This window comes from Lactuca sativa, chromosome 8 (genome assembly GCF_002870075.4).
Source record: "Lactuca sativa cultivar Salinas chromosome 8, Lsat_Salinas_v11, whole genome shotgun sequence".
Lineage (NCBI taxonomy): Eukaryota > Viridiplantae > Streptophyta > Magnoliopsida > Asterales > Asteraceae > Lactuca > Lactuca sativa.
This window is the reverse complement of record NC_056630.2, coordinates 254999292-255010038: the sequence shown is the minus strand read 5'-3', so window position 1 is coordinate 255010038 and position 10747 is coordinate 254999292.

Here is a 10747-nt window from a genome sequence, read left to right as displayed (position 1 = left end):
ACTCAAAATCATAGATTCCTTACACAAACATCATCACATTCTTGTTAGATCTTCGAATCTTCAAGTGATTCTTCAAGTGTTCTTGGGTTGAACACTTCTCTTCTTCAACACTTACCTACTGAAATCACTCAAGGTGAGTTCATACCCCTACATTTTTATGTTTCCTTAAGTTTTTAGGGGGGGGGGGGGGGGGGGGGGGGGGAATACAAGTTGAAACACCAAGAACATAACTAAATTTTTCTAACAGCTTTCATCAGAAAAGTTGGACTCCATTCACGGACTGTTTTGGACAGCTTAAACATTTTTGTTTGAAAAACTGTTTTAGGTGTAGGTAGTTCCAGTTCTTAGCTTTAAAATGACTACTTGCACATCTCCATACGATTTTTCTATAATTTATGGTGATTTTTACAAAACTGCCTGTCATTTCAAACACCAATCCGGACCAGTCTGTGATTATGGACTTTTTCACCCAAGTTGGAGGTCATTAAAAATCATGATAAAAATTATGAGTAAACTAGAAACATTTTGGGAACTCTCAGAATTTACGGATTTAGTTTTCACCTTCGTATGATTTTTCTATGACTTTTCAAAAACAGTGTAGAAAGGTTGAAAATTAGTTAACAGCTTATAACTTTCATAACACTTTGTATTATGTTGAGCAAAGTGTATAACGATAAGTTCTAAATATTGAATGTGTTTTCCTTGTTAGTTTATCATCATAAACTGAAACATAGTCATTCATGATAATATTATTCATTCATTTAGAACACGTATATTAAGCTATAATGAGCATAGTTTATGGATTCATAGCATTAAGGCATTTTCATAAAAGAATTCTTATACATTACAAACGTTTTGGATAAACTATAATAGGTATAGTTTATGTATCATTTACTTCTCAAACATATTTACCAAAGGTTTTCAGTTTAGTTCACGTAAATCTGTTAATGAATAAATTTGTGAGTCATTCCCTTCGGGTTACTTCCAAAGTAACAAAGTCAAAAAGTCCTGTAAATTGTAACCAGAGTCTCTTGTAGGGAGAACATGATAGTTGTGTATAGATCTATATTGGGTTTGACAAACCCACACCAGAGCTGCTTGCAACAGCTAGACCGGCAGGTCTGTGGTGACAAGTGTCATTTAACGGCGACGCCTGAAGAACGTCGTATTACGAGGCCGTCTATGTCAAGTATGGTTATGATAGCTCACATGTGGTATTAACAAATCATAAGATTGACGGGTTCTAACTTTAAATTAGCGAGATATGTCAATTTAGCTCACTGAATTTACTTTAAGTATGGAAAAATACTTATACGCTTTCATATCAAAAAGGGTTTTATGTCGATTTAAAATCACTTTTACATCAACAATTACATACGTTATTGTATACTTTCGGTCTTGGTATTTAAGACTACACATCATTCGTTACGGGATTTTTCTCACATCAGAAAGGGTTTTATGCCGATTTAAAACCACTTTTATATCTTTAAGTATGACAAATATTTGTTCATTTTCGGTCCTGGTATTTAGGACTACATAACTTTTGTAAGGAAAATATTGGATTTTTCTTGGTAACATACATCTCTTTACAAAGATCGATTTTCAAACTCTTACTGTCAAAAGCTTATGAACTCACCAACCTTTGTGTTGACACTTTTCAAAACTACTTGTATTCTCAGGAATTCAGTGAAACAGGAAATCAACCACGTTTTGAGGATGGGACGATAAATCGTCGAACAGTTCATTTTGTATCATAATGTAATTGATTTGAATCATGTAAACATATACTTTGGTGTAACTTTTTCAATTATATTTATGATGGTTGTATTTACTTTGAGCACTATTATACTCGTTGTTGTGATACTCTACATGAAGTCCTCCACCCCCGGACGTTTCCGCCATCCTTGGTTTGGGGGTGTGACACTTAGATATCTGTCCGATCACCCGCTCTCTTTTGTGGTTCTCAGGTCTCATGGCCTCTACCTGGGCCTCCTGAATGGTGTGCAACACCGGAGTCATCACTGTCAATATCAAACAAACATCTCGTATCGGGGCACTCTCCGCCCTGCAATTCAGGGCATCGGCTACAACATTAGCCTTGCCCGGGTGGTACAGGATCGCACACTCATAATCGTTTACCACATCCAACCATCTCCTTTGGCGCATATTCAGGTTGGGCTGATCCATCAGATACTTCAAACTCTTGTGATCCATGTAAATGGTACACCGGACTCCGTACAAAGAATGATGCCCGATCTTGAGGGCGAACACCATAGCCCCCAACTCCAGATCGTGAGTGGGATATCTCGTCTCATGAGGCTTCAACTACCTTGATGCGTATGCTATCACATGACCTCTCTGCATCAATACTGCACCCAATCCTGATATCAACGCGTCACAATATACCACAAAATCCTCCATCCCCTCCAGAAGGGCTAATACTCGGGCTTCGCATAATCTCTACCAATGTGTCTCGAATGAGGCCTGCTGCTCTGGGCCCCAACAGAATGCTACGCCCTTTCGGGTCAACCTGGTGAGAGGAACCGCGATCTTGGAGAAATCGTTGATAAATCTCCGATAATAGTCGGCCAACCCCAGAAAACTCCTGGTCTCTAAGGGGGATCTTGGCACCTCTCAACTCATCACCGCCTCAATCTTGGCCGGATCAACCAATATCCTGCTCTGGTTAATGAGATGCCCCAAGAACTGGATCTCTCGTAGCCAAAAATCGCACTTGGAGAATTTGGCGTAAAGCCACTCCGACCTCAGAACTCTGAGGATCTCTCTCAAATCCTCCTCATGTTGCTCTCTAGTTCTTGAATATAACAATATATCATCAATGAGCATGATCACTGAACAATCCAACATCGACCTGCACACTTTGTTCATGAGATCCATGAATGCTGCCGGTGCATTGGTGAGCCCAAAAGGCATAGCCAAGAACTTGTAATGCCCGTAACGAGTCCTGAATGTTGTCTTCTGGATATCCTCCTCCCGCACCCTCATCTGATGATATCCAGACCTCAGATCAATCTTAGAGAACCAAGACGCTCCCTGCAACTGATCGAATAAATCGTTAATCCTCGGTAAGGGGTAACGGTTCTTGATCGTCAGCTTGTTTAACTCCGGGTAATCAATGAACATCCGGTGTGAACCATCCTTTTTCTTGACAAAAAGGATCGGCGCTCCCCACAGCGAGCTACCCGGCCGTATAAACCCCTTTCCTAGCAGCACCTGAAGCTGCGAGAATAACTCTTGCATCTCTGTAGGCGCAACACGATAAGGCGCCTTGGCGATAGGTGCTGCCCCCGGAACCAAATCGATACGGAACTCCACCTGCCTCCCGGGAGGCACACCCAACAAGACCTCGGGGAAAACATCCGGGAACTCACGCACTATCGTGACCTCATCGATCGACTTCAATCTCTCTGTAGGCTCTGCGTCGCTCTAGCGGCCAAACAAAATGCTGACCCGGAATGGGTACCCTCACCATAGACCGAAAGAATTCCCTCGTTAGGGTCTCATATGGTTACCAGCTGTCGCTCGCAGTCGATAACCGCACCAAACCTGCTCAACCAGTCCATGCCCACAATGACGCAGATATCTCCCATCGTAATCGGGACCAAATCAATCGGTAACTCAACGCCGAAGATCTCGAGTACACATCCTCGGATCACATCAGTGGCATACACCGCGCTCTCGTCAGCTATGGAAACTCGTAGAGGTCGACTCAACGCCTCTCGACCGATACTAATATGCTGACTAAAGGCTAACGACACAAACAACTGACTCGCACCCGAGTCAAATAACACCAAAGCAGGTACAGAACTCACAAGAAATGTACCTACACATATCATAATATAAGCATAGCACCACAAATTCAAAATAAATAAATGAAAGAATACATACCAGCCACAATATCTGGCGCTGCGCGGACCTCCTCTGCTGTCAACTGGAAGGCTCTCCCGCAAGCCTTTGGCGCCTCGGCCTTCACTGGCCGACTCTCGATAGCTTGAACATCAGCAGGGGAAGATCCCTGTGATGCTCCCTGGGATGTCCCCCGCAACTGTGGAGACTCGGCCTTCCGGGGTCCGGTCTGGTTGCAGTGAAAACAGACTGCAAACCCCTTAGGGTAATCCTTGGCCATGTGCCCCTCCTTGCCACACTTGTAGCAAGACCCTGCTCTACTAACCCCCTCATGACCCTTTCCATACTTGCCATAAGTGCGGCCTTTCTGGTTCTCTGATCTCGAATCACTGAGCTTGGCCCCCTTGGCTGCCGGCTGGGACTGAGCTGGTCGCCGATCCCTCCCCTGAGACTCCGCCTCCTCTCTAGCCTGAGTCTCTAGCTCTATCTCCTTCTTCTGAGTATTTTCCTGGAGCTTGGAAAATGTCCGGTATGACGAGTTCGCCACAAACTCGCATATGTCCCTCCTCAGAATACTTAGATACCGACTCATACGTGTCTGCTCGGTAGACACATGCTCAGGGCAGAACATCACCCTCTCATGGAACATCCTGGTGATCACAGTAACAGACTCAGTACCCTGCTTGAGGGTTAGCAACTCCTGGGCTAATCGCTCCCTCTCCACCGGGGGAACATACTCATCACGGAACATGGCGGTGAACCTCTCCCAGGTTACCGCAGCAAGATCAGTAGGCGAATAGTGCGCTATAACAAACTTCCACCAGTCCTTTGCTCCCAAGCGAAGCTGGTTTAGTGCGAACCAAACCCTCAGATGCTCCGGACATGAACAAGTATAGAAGCATCCCTCAATATTAGAAACCCATCTCATCGCAGTAATCGGATCCTGCATCCCATCAAACTCCGGTGGCTTCATGTTGCTGAACTCTCGGAACAGCAACGCATCACCACCCTGAGGTCTGGCAGCAGCAACAGTTGCGGTAGCTGCAGCGGCTACAGCCTCAATAACCGCTGCGTATCTCTCATAAAAAGTCTCAATCAGCATCATCTTAATAGACCCGAACATCTCTGGAATCTCTATGCAGATAGTAGCAGCCACCTCCTCATGAATCAACCTATGGATCTCCTCGTCACTGACACCACTGCTTTCAGGTGTGTGGCACGTCCCAACCATGATATCTCTCTGAAGTACAACACAAAATATCAGAGACTCGCTCGAGCGTACACACGCTCGATATCCCATTCCTACTTGATCCCTGGTACCCTAAAGGATTCTTACTTGGGCTGCGCACTAATCCGGTGTCTTCAGTAGTACGGACCCAATACTACCATCCACACCGCATCAACATTCACCCCAAGTCCTCCTCCTTGAATTCCAAATCCCAAGTACTCTACTCTCACTGTGCATAGTCTATTCTCTAGCAGATCTCTCATAGGTCCTGGCTGCTATCTACTCACTCTCAAGCATCTCTTAGCAGCAAAATCCCTAGACTAAGGCATCACAAATCAGGCCACTCTAGTCCTAATAAGAATAACTAGTCTACTCTAGCATGCATAACATATTATCTCATAACACATAATATAAGGGTTTTTGGGAAATCACCGTTCGGGCGCTGGCTGATCGTACACACTGCTCTGCTCTGTAGAGCCTAGAAATTATAAAAGTCGAAGTGTCTGTTCTTAGTTTCGCATGTTAATTATTTAACTAAGTCTTCATTTGTGTGAAGCGTATTGTTAAGGACTTAGTATATTTTTTGTACACTCATGTTTCCTATAAATAGGGACTGAGGTTAGAAGTACAGTAACAATTGAATCAACGAGTGATTCACTAGTCATTCACATGTTTCTCTGCTTAAGTCTGTAATCAGTTTCTTCATCAATATAAGATCTGACTAATATTTACTCCTTGTGTTCTTACTTTTCATTCATATAATCATGATTGCTTTCTAAATCTCGATTACAATTCTCATCAATTGGTATCAGAGCCAGATTCAAACTGCATTGATCCGATTTTCGTTTTAGAATCATTTGCTTTTTGAGTAGTGATTTTACTCAATAAATTTCCATGCATTTTGGTTCTGAAAATCTCTCTTGATCTTCAGATTTGAATCGATTCTGCATTTGAATTGTTTAGTCGAGTGATCGATTAGCAATCGGTGATCAATTCATTTGATCAATTCACAAATTCATCAAGTTTTTCTGAAAAATTCTCGTGTTCATCAATGGCGAACTTCAACATGAATACCATGACTTCTTTCTCTCACTTTCTTGGTTCTTCAACCAAAATTCCAATGTTAATCCCTGAGTACTATGATCAGTGGGCTGATAGGATGGAGGATTACTTAAATGGAATTGATGAAGATCTCTGGAATTGTATCAATGGAACAGTTCTACCTCATGTGAATGTTCAATCAATTGGAGCATCTGCTTCTTCAAACGATGTTACTGAACAACTCTAATCGCCTGAAGAAGAATGAAAAAATATCTATGAGGGAGCTAAGAGGTGCACTGCCTCCTGTGGTTTACAATTACATTCGTAGTTGTAAAACAGCCAAGGAGATTTGGATCACACTGAAAGAGAAGTATCAAGGCAGTGAGAAGACAAAGATCAATTCTGTTAAGCAATGTCTTGTTGAGCTTAAGGAATTCAGACAAAAGGATTCTGAAACCATTGAAAACTACTATGATCGTCTGAATGAGCTTGTTTATCGTTGCAGCAGGTATGGAATCACAAGATCTCTCATGGAATTCAATCTCACATTCATCATGGGTCTTCGCAAGGAGTGGCGTAGTGTGAGTATGATGATAAAGAACCAACAAAGTTTTGATACTTCCACCTTGAATGATCTCTACAACCAGCTGAAAACACATGAAAGCGAAGTTACAGAAATGTTTGAAGAATCGAAACAGAGTCTAGGAGGTCCATTGGCTTTAGATTCGAAGGTTACTGAAATTGATGTTGGTGAGAAGGAAGAATCAGACAATGAAGGTTTCTTAATGAATTCAGATGATGAAGTAGTTGCATTTTATTCGAACAACAGAGTTAAGAAATTTTTCAAAAAGCCTTTCAATCCAAAAGGAAAGCAAACTGATGTGAAGAGTGGTTTCATAAAAGCTGGAGGTGAGGAGATGAAGAAATTTGAGAAGGTTGAAGAAAAGCAGAAAGATGCGAAAGCAGAGAAGAAAATAAAAGGTGACTCTAGAATTAATTTTCATTACTGCAATGGTGCAAATCATTTTGCAACTGATTGCATGTTGAGGAAGAAAGAGGAGAAGAAGAGCAAAATCAAAGACGAAGCCTACTACTCAAAGAAGCTTGAGGATGTGCGTGCGAAGGCGAAAGGATTGTCTTTGGTTGCGAAAGGAGAGTCTGAAGAAGAAGAAAGTGGAACTTATCAAATGTGGTCTTTAGGATCTGATGATGAAGAGATGAGGCACCCAACACATGGTGCAATGTTCGCAAGTTATGAAGAAAATTGCGAAGAGAATGTTTCTGGACGATGCTTTGTGTCCAAGTCCACCGATAAATCTCCAATGACCACTAAGGTTCATGCTATTCTTGAATCCTTTAATATTCCTTTATCTGCTTATGATGCTGAAATAACTTCATTTGATGATATTGTTGCTTATTTTGATGCTGTTGTTGTGTCTGCTAGTACTGAAGCACAAAATCTAAATTCGCAACTAGTTGAGACAAGAAGACAATTAGAAATAAAATGAAGTAGAGTAGATAAACTTGAATTACAAATGACAAATGTAAATTGTGACAGGGACAATCTTGATAAAGAAGTTAGGTTGTTACTAGCACAACGAAACATTTATTGTAACTCTGCTAAATGTTTATATGCGAAGTTAACAGCTTTACATCATTCATCTGAGATAAGCAAAGAACAACATAGGAAACTACTACCTTTTCTTGAATTTGAACGTGAAAAAGTTGATGTTGTTTCTTATGACTACGAGAATACTATTGCTCAATTTGACAAAATACCTGATGATAGATTCGCATATGGTATTATCAAAATTGATGAATTTTTGAATGCGAATGAATTGGTTAATATTGTTAATGAAAGTTTGACAATGAATGAACAAGTGAAAATCTTAAAGAAAATTGAAACTTCAACTCTTGATTCTCAACACAATTATGTTGATGTCGATGACAATTCAGATAATGTGAGTGAAATCAGTGAGATCGAAGAGGAAGAAGAGGTTGATTGTTCTCAACTGTCTATCATTAATATAACATAAGGTCAAAGGTAAAGAAATTATAGTTGATTTGATAGTGAAGGATGAAAATGATAAACCAGCTACTTCGCAAACTTGTGACTTTGACAATGTGGAAGTTGAAAGCTGTAAGTCAGATGACACTGATGAAGACGAAGAAGAAGTGAAAGATTCGCATGAATCACCTCAACGTGTTGTTGTTAATCAAGTGTTTGGTGATACAAAAGAATTCGACAAAGTTCTTAATGACAAAGCTGCACATTATTTGGAAACCAACATTGTGGTCTATCCGAATTTTACATGCACTGATAACACGGTTTTTCCAAATCAAGTCTTTGTCACAGCTGGGAATGTTGAGAAAATCAAGCCAGAATTCAACAAAATGGTCGAAAATGACAACAAAAGGTCAACTACCAAAGGTTTCTTTGCAAATCAAAATACGGTAGAAAACAATTTAACTCAAAACTCTTATGTTTTTCAACGCCTAAAATCATCACAAAAATGGATGGTTAAAAGTGAAAAAGAAAACAAAGTTTTTGAAAAAGATGAAAAACCAAAGATGGAAGTGAAATTGAATTCTCATGAATTTAAGTTGATGGTTGGAAAGTATTAAAAAGAAAACAATGTTTCAAAAAGAAAAGCAAGAAAAACAAATCTTTTGGCAAGTTATGTCTAATGATAAACCTAAAGTTGCGAAAGCACAAATTCCAAGAACAAAACCATCAAAATTTCAGAGAACAAACAAACAAAAGGATACTAGTTTTCACAAACCAATATATTCTGTTGACAAAATTTCAATGAAAAATAATGATGAATCTGTTCGAAAATTTGACAACATTAGAAAATTTGAGACTTCGCAAAATTTTGTGAATGATCGTAAGTTTCAAAATGTTAGAAAATTAACGAATAATTCACCAACTTTGAATGTCAAAACTCAAACAAAACCAAAATTTTCACCCAAACAACCAAATTTTTCCAAATCCTTCGATCACAAAACCGACCAAAGTTTCGTATACAAAAGGAAAATCTGATGTATATACGATCAACAATTGGCTTGAAGGGCAAGGAAAACAATACCAAAATGGAAAGTTTTCAAAGCAACAGATAAAGACTGAATTCGACAAGTTTGTGAATGAGTCTTCTACTGGTAGTTCATCATCTCATGATTCGCAAGTTCCAGTACAAAAGCGGAAACCAGTTGTGAAAGTTGCGAAGGTTGTGAAGGATGATGTGAAAGTCAATGGAAATCCAAAACTATCGAACAACTATATTTCAATATCTAGATCTGATGATGTTGATTTAATCGATAGTGTCACAGACAAAGTGAAAACGTGGTTTTTAAATTCAAAGAATTTGTTCAATGCTACTAATGAAGGACCCAACAAGTCTTGGGTTCCAAAAATCTTTCATTAAATGCAGGTGATATGTGACGAGCAATATGATGAGAAATGGTATATTGATAGTGGTTGCTCTCGTCACATGACTGGAAGAAAGGAAAACTTGTGAGATTATAGAAGCTTGGAAAATGCTGGAGTAGTCAAATTTGGAAAAAATCACAAGTTTCAAGTGAAAGGTTATGGAAAAGTCACAAATGGACAATTCACAGTTAACCGGGTTGCTTATGTCGAAGGTCTTCAACATAACTTGATTAGTGTTTCGCAACTTGTTGTGGGTACAGGAAATCAAGTTGTGCTCAATGAAGAAGGAAGTATCATTTCGAAAGTAGAGACAAATGAAGTACTTTTCAAATCCAAAAGATATGGAGACATGTTCACACTCGACATTAAACTGACTGTGGGCAAACCTGCAGTGTGTCTATTGTCGAAGGCCTCTAATGATGTTAGCTGGCTTTGGCATAGAAGATTGTCTCATTTGAACTTTCGCAATATTAACAAGCTTGTCACTGAAGATTTAGTTCAAGGTTTACCTGTACTGAAATTTGACAATGATACTTTGTGTGCAGCTTGTGAACAACGAAAACAACATAGAAAAGGTCATCCAATTGTGATAGATTCAAAAATCGTGGAACCGTTGGAACTTCTTCACATTGACTTATGTGGACCGTTGACTGTTGCCACAATCAATAAAAAGCGGTACATTTTAGTTATTGTTGATGATTTTTCTCGATTTACATGGGTATTCTTTCACAGGTTAAAATCTGAAGTTGCTCAGACGATGATTGATTTTATCAAAAAGATTGAGATGAGTCTTAAAAAGAATGTTCACATAATTAAAAGTGACAATGGTTCTGGGTTTAAAAATCAAACGTTGGATTCATTTCTCACAGCCAAAGGCATTTCGTATAATTTTTCATCACCATATACTCCACAACAAAATGGTGTTATTGAAAGAAGAAATAGGTCTCTATGCGAAGCGGCAAGGACCATGCTAACATATGCGAACTTACCTCAATATCTTTGGGTTGAAGCTGTGTCGACTGCATGTTTTACTCAGAATCGTTCATTCATTCATCGAAGATTCAATATTAGTCCATATGAAATACTCAACAATTGAAAACCTAATGTAAAATTTTTCCATGTTTTTGGTTGCAGGTGTTTTATAATGAATCTAAAAGATAATTTGACCAAGTTCCAAGCGA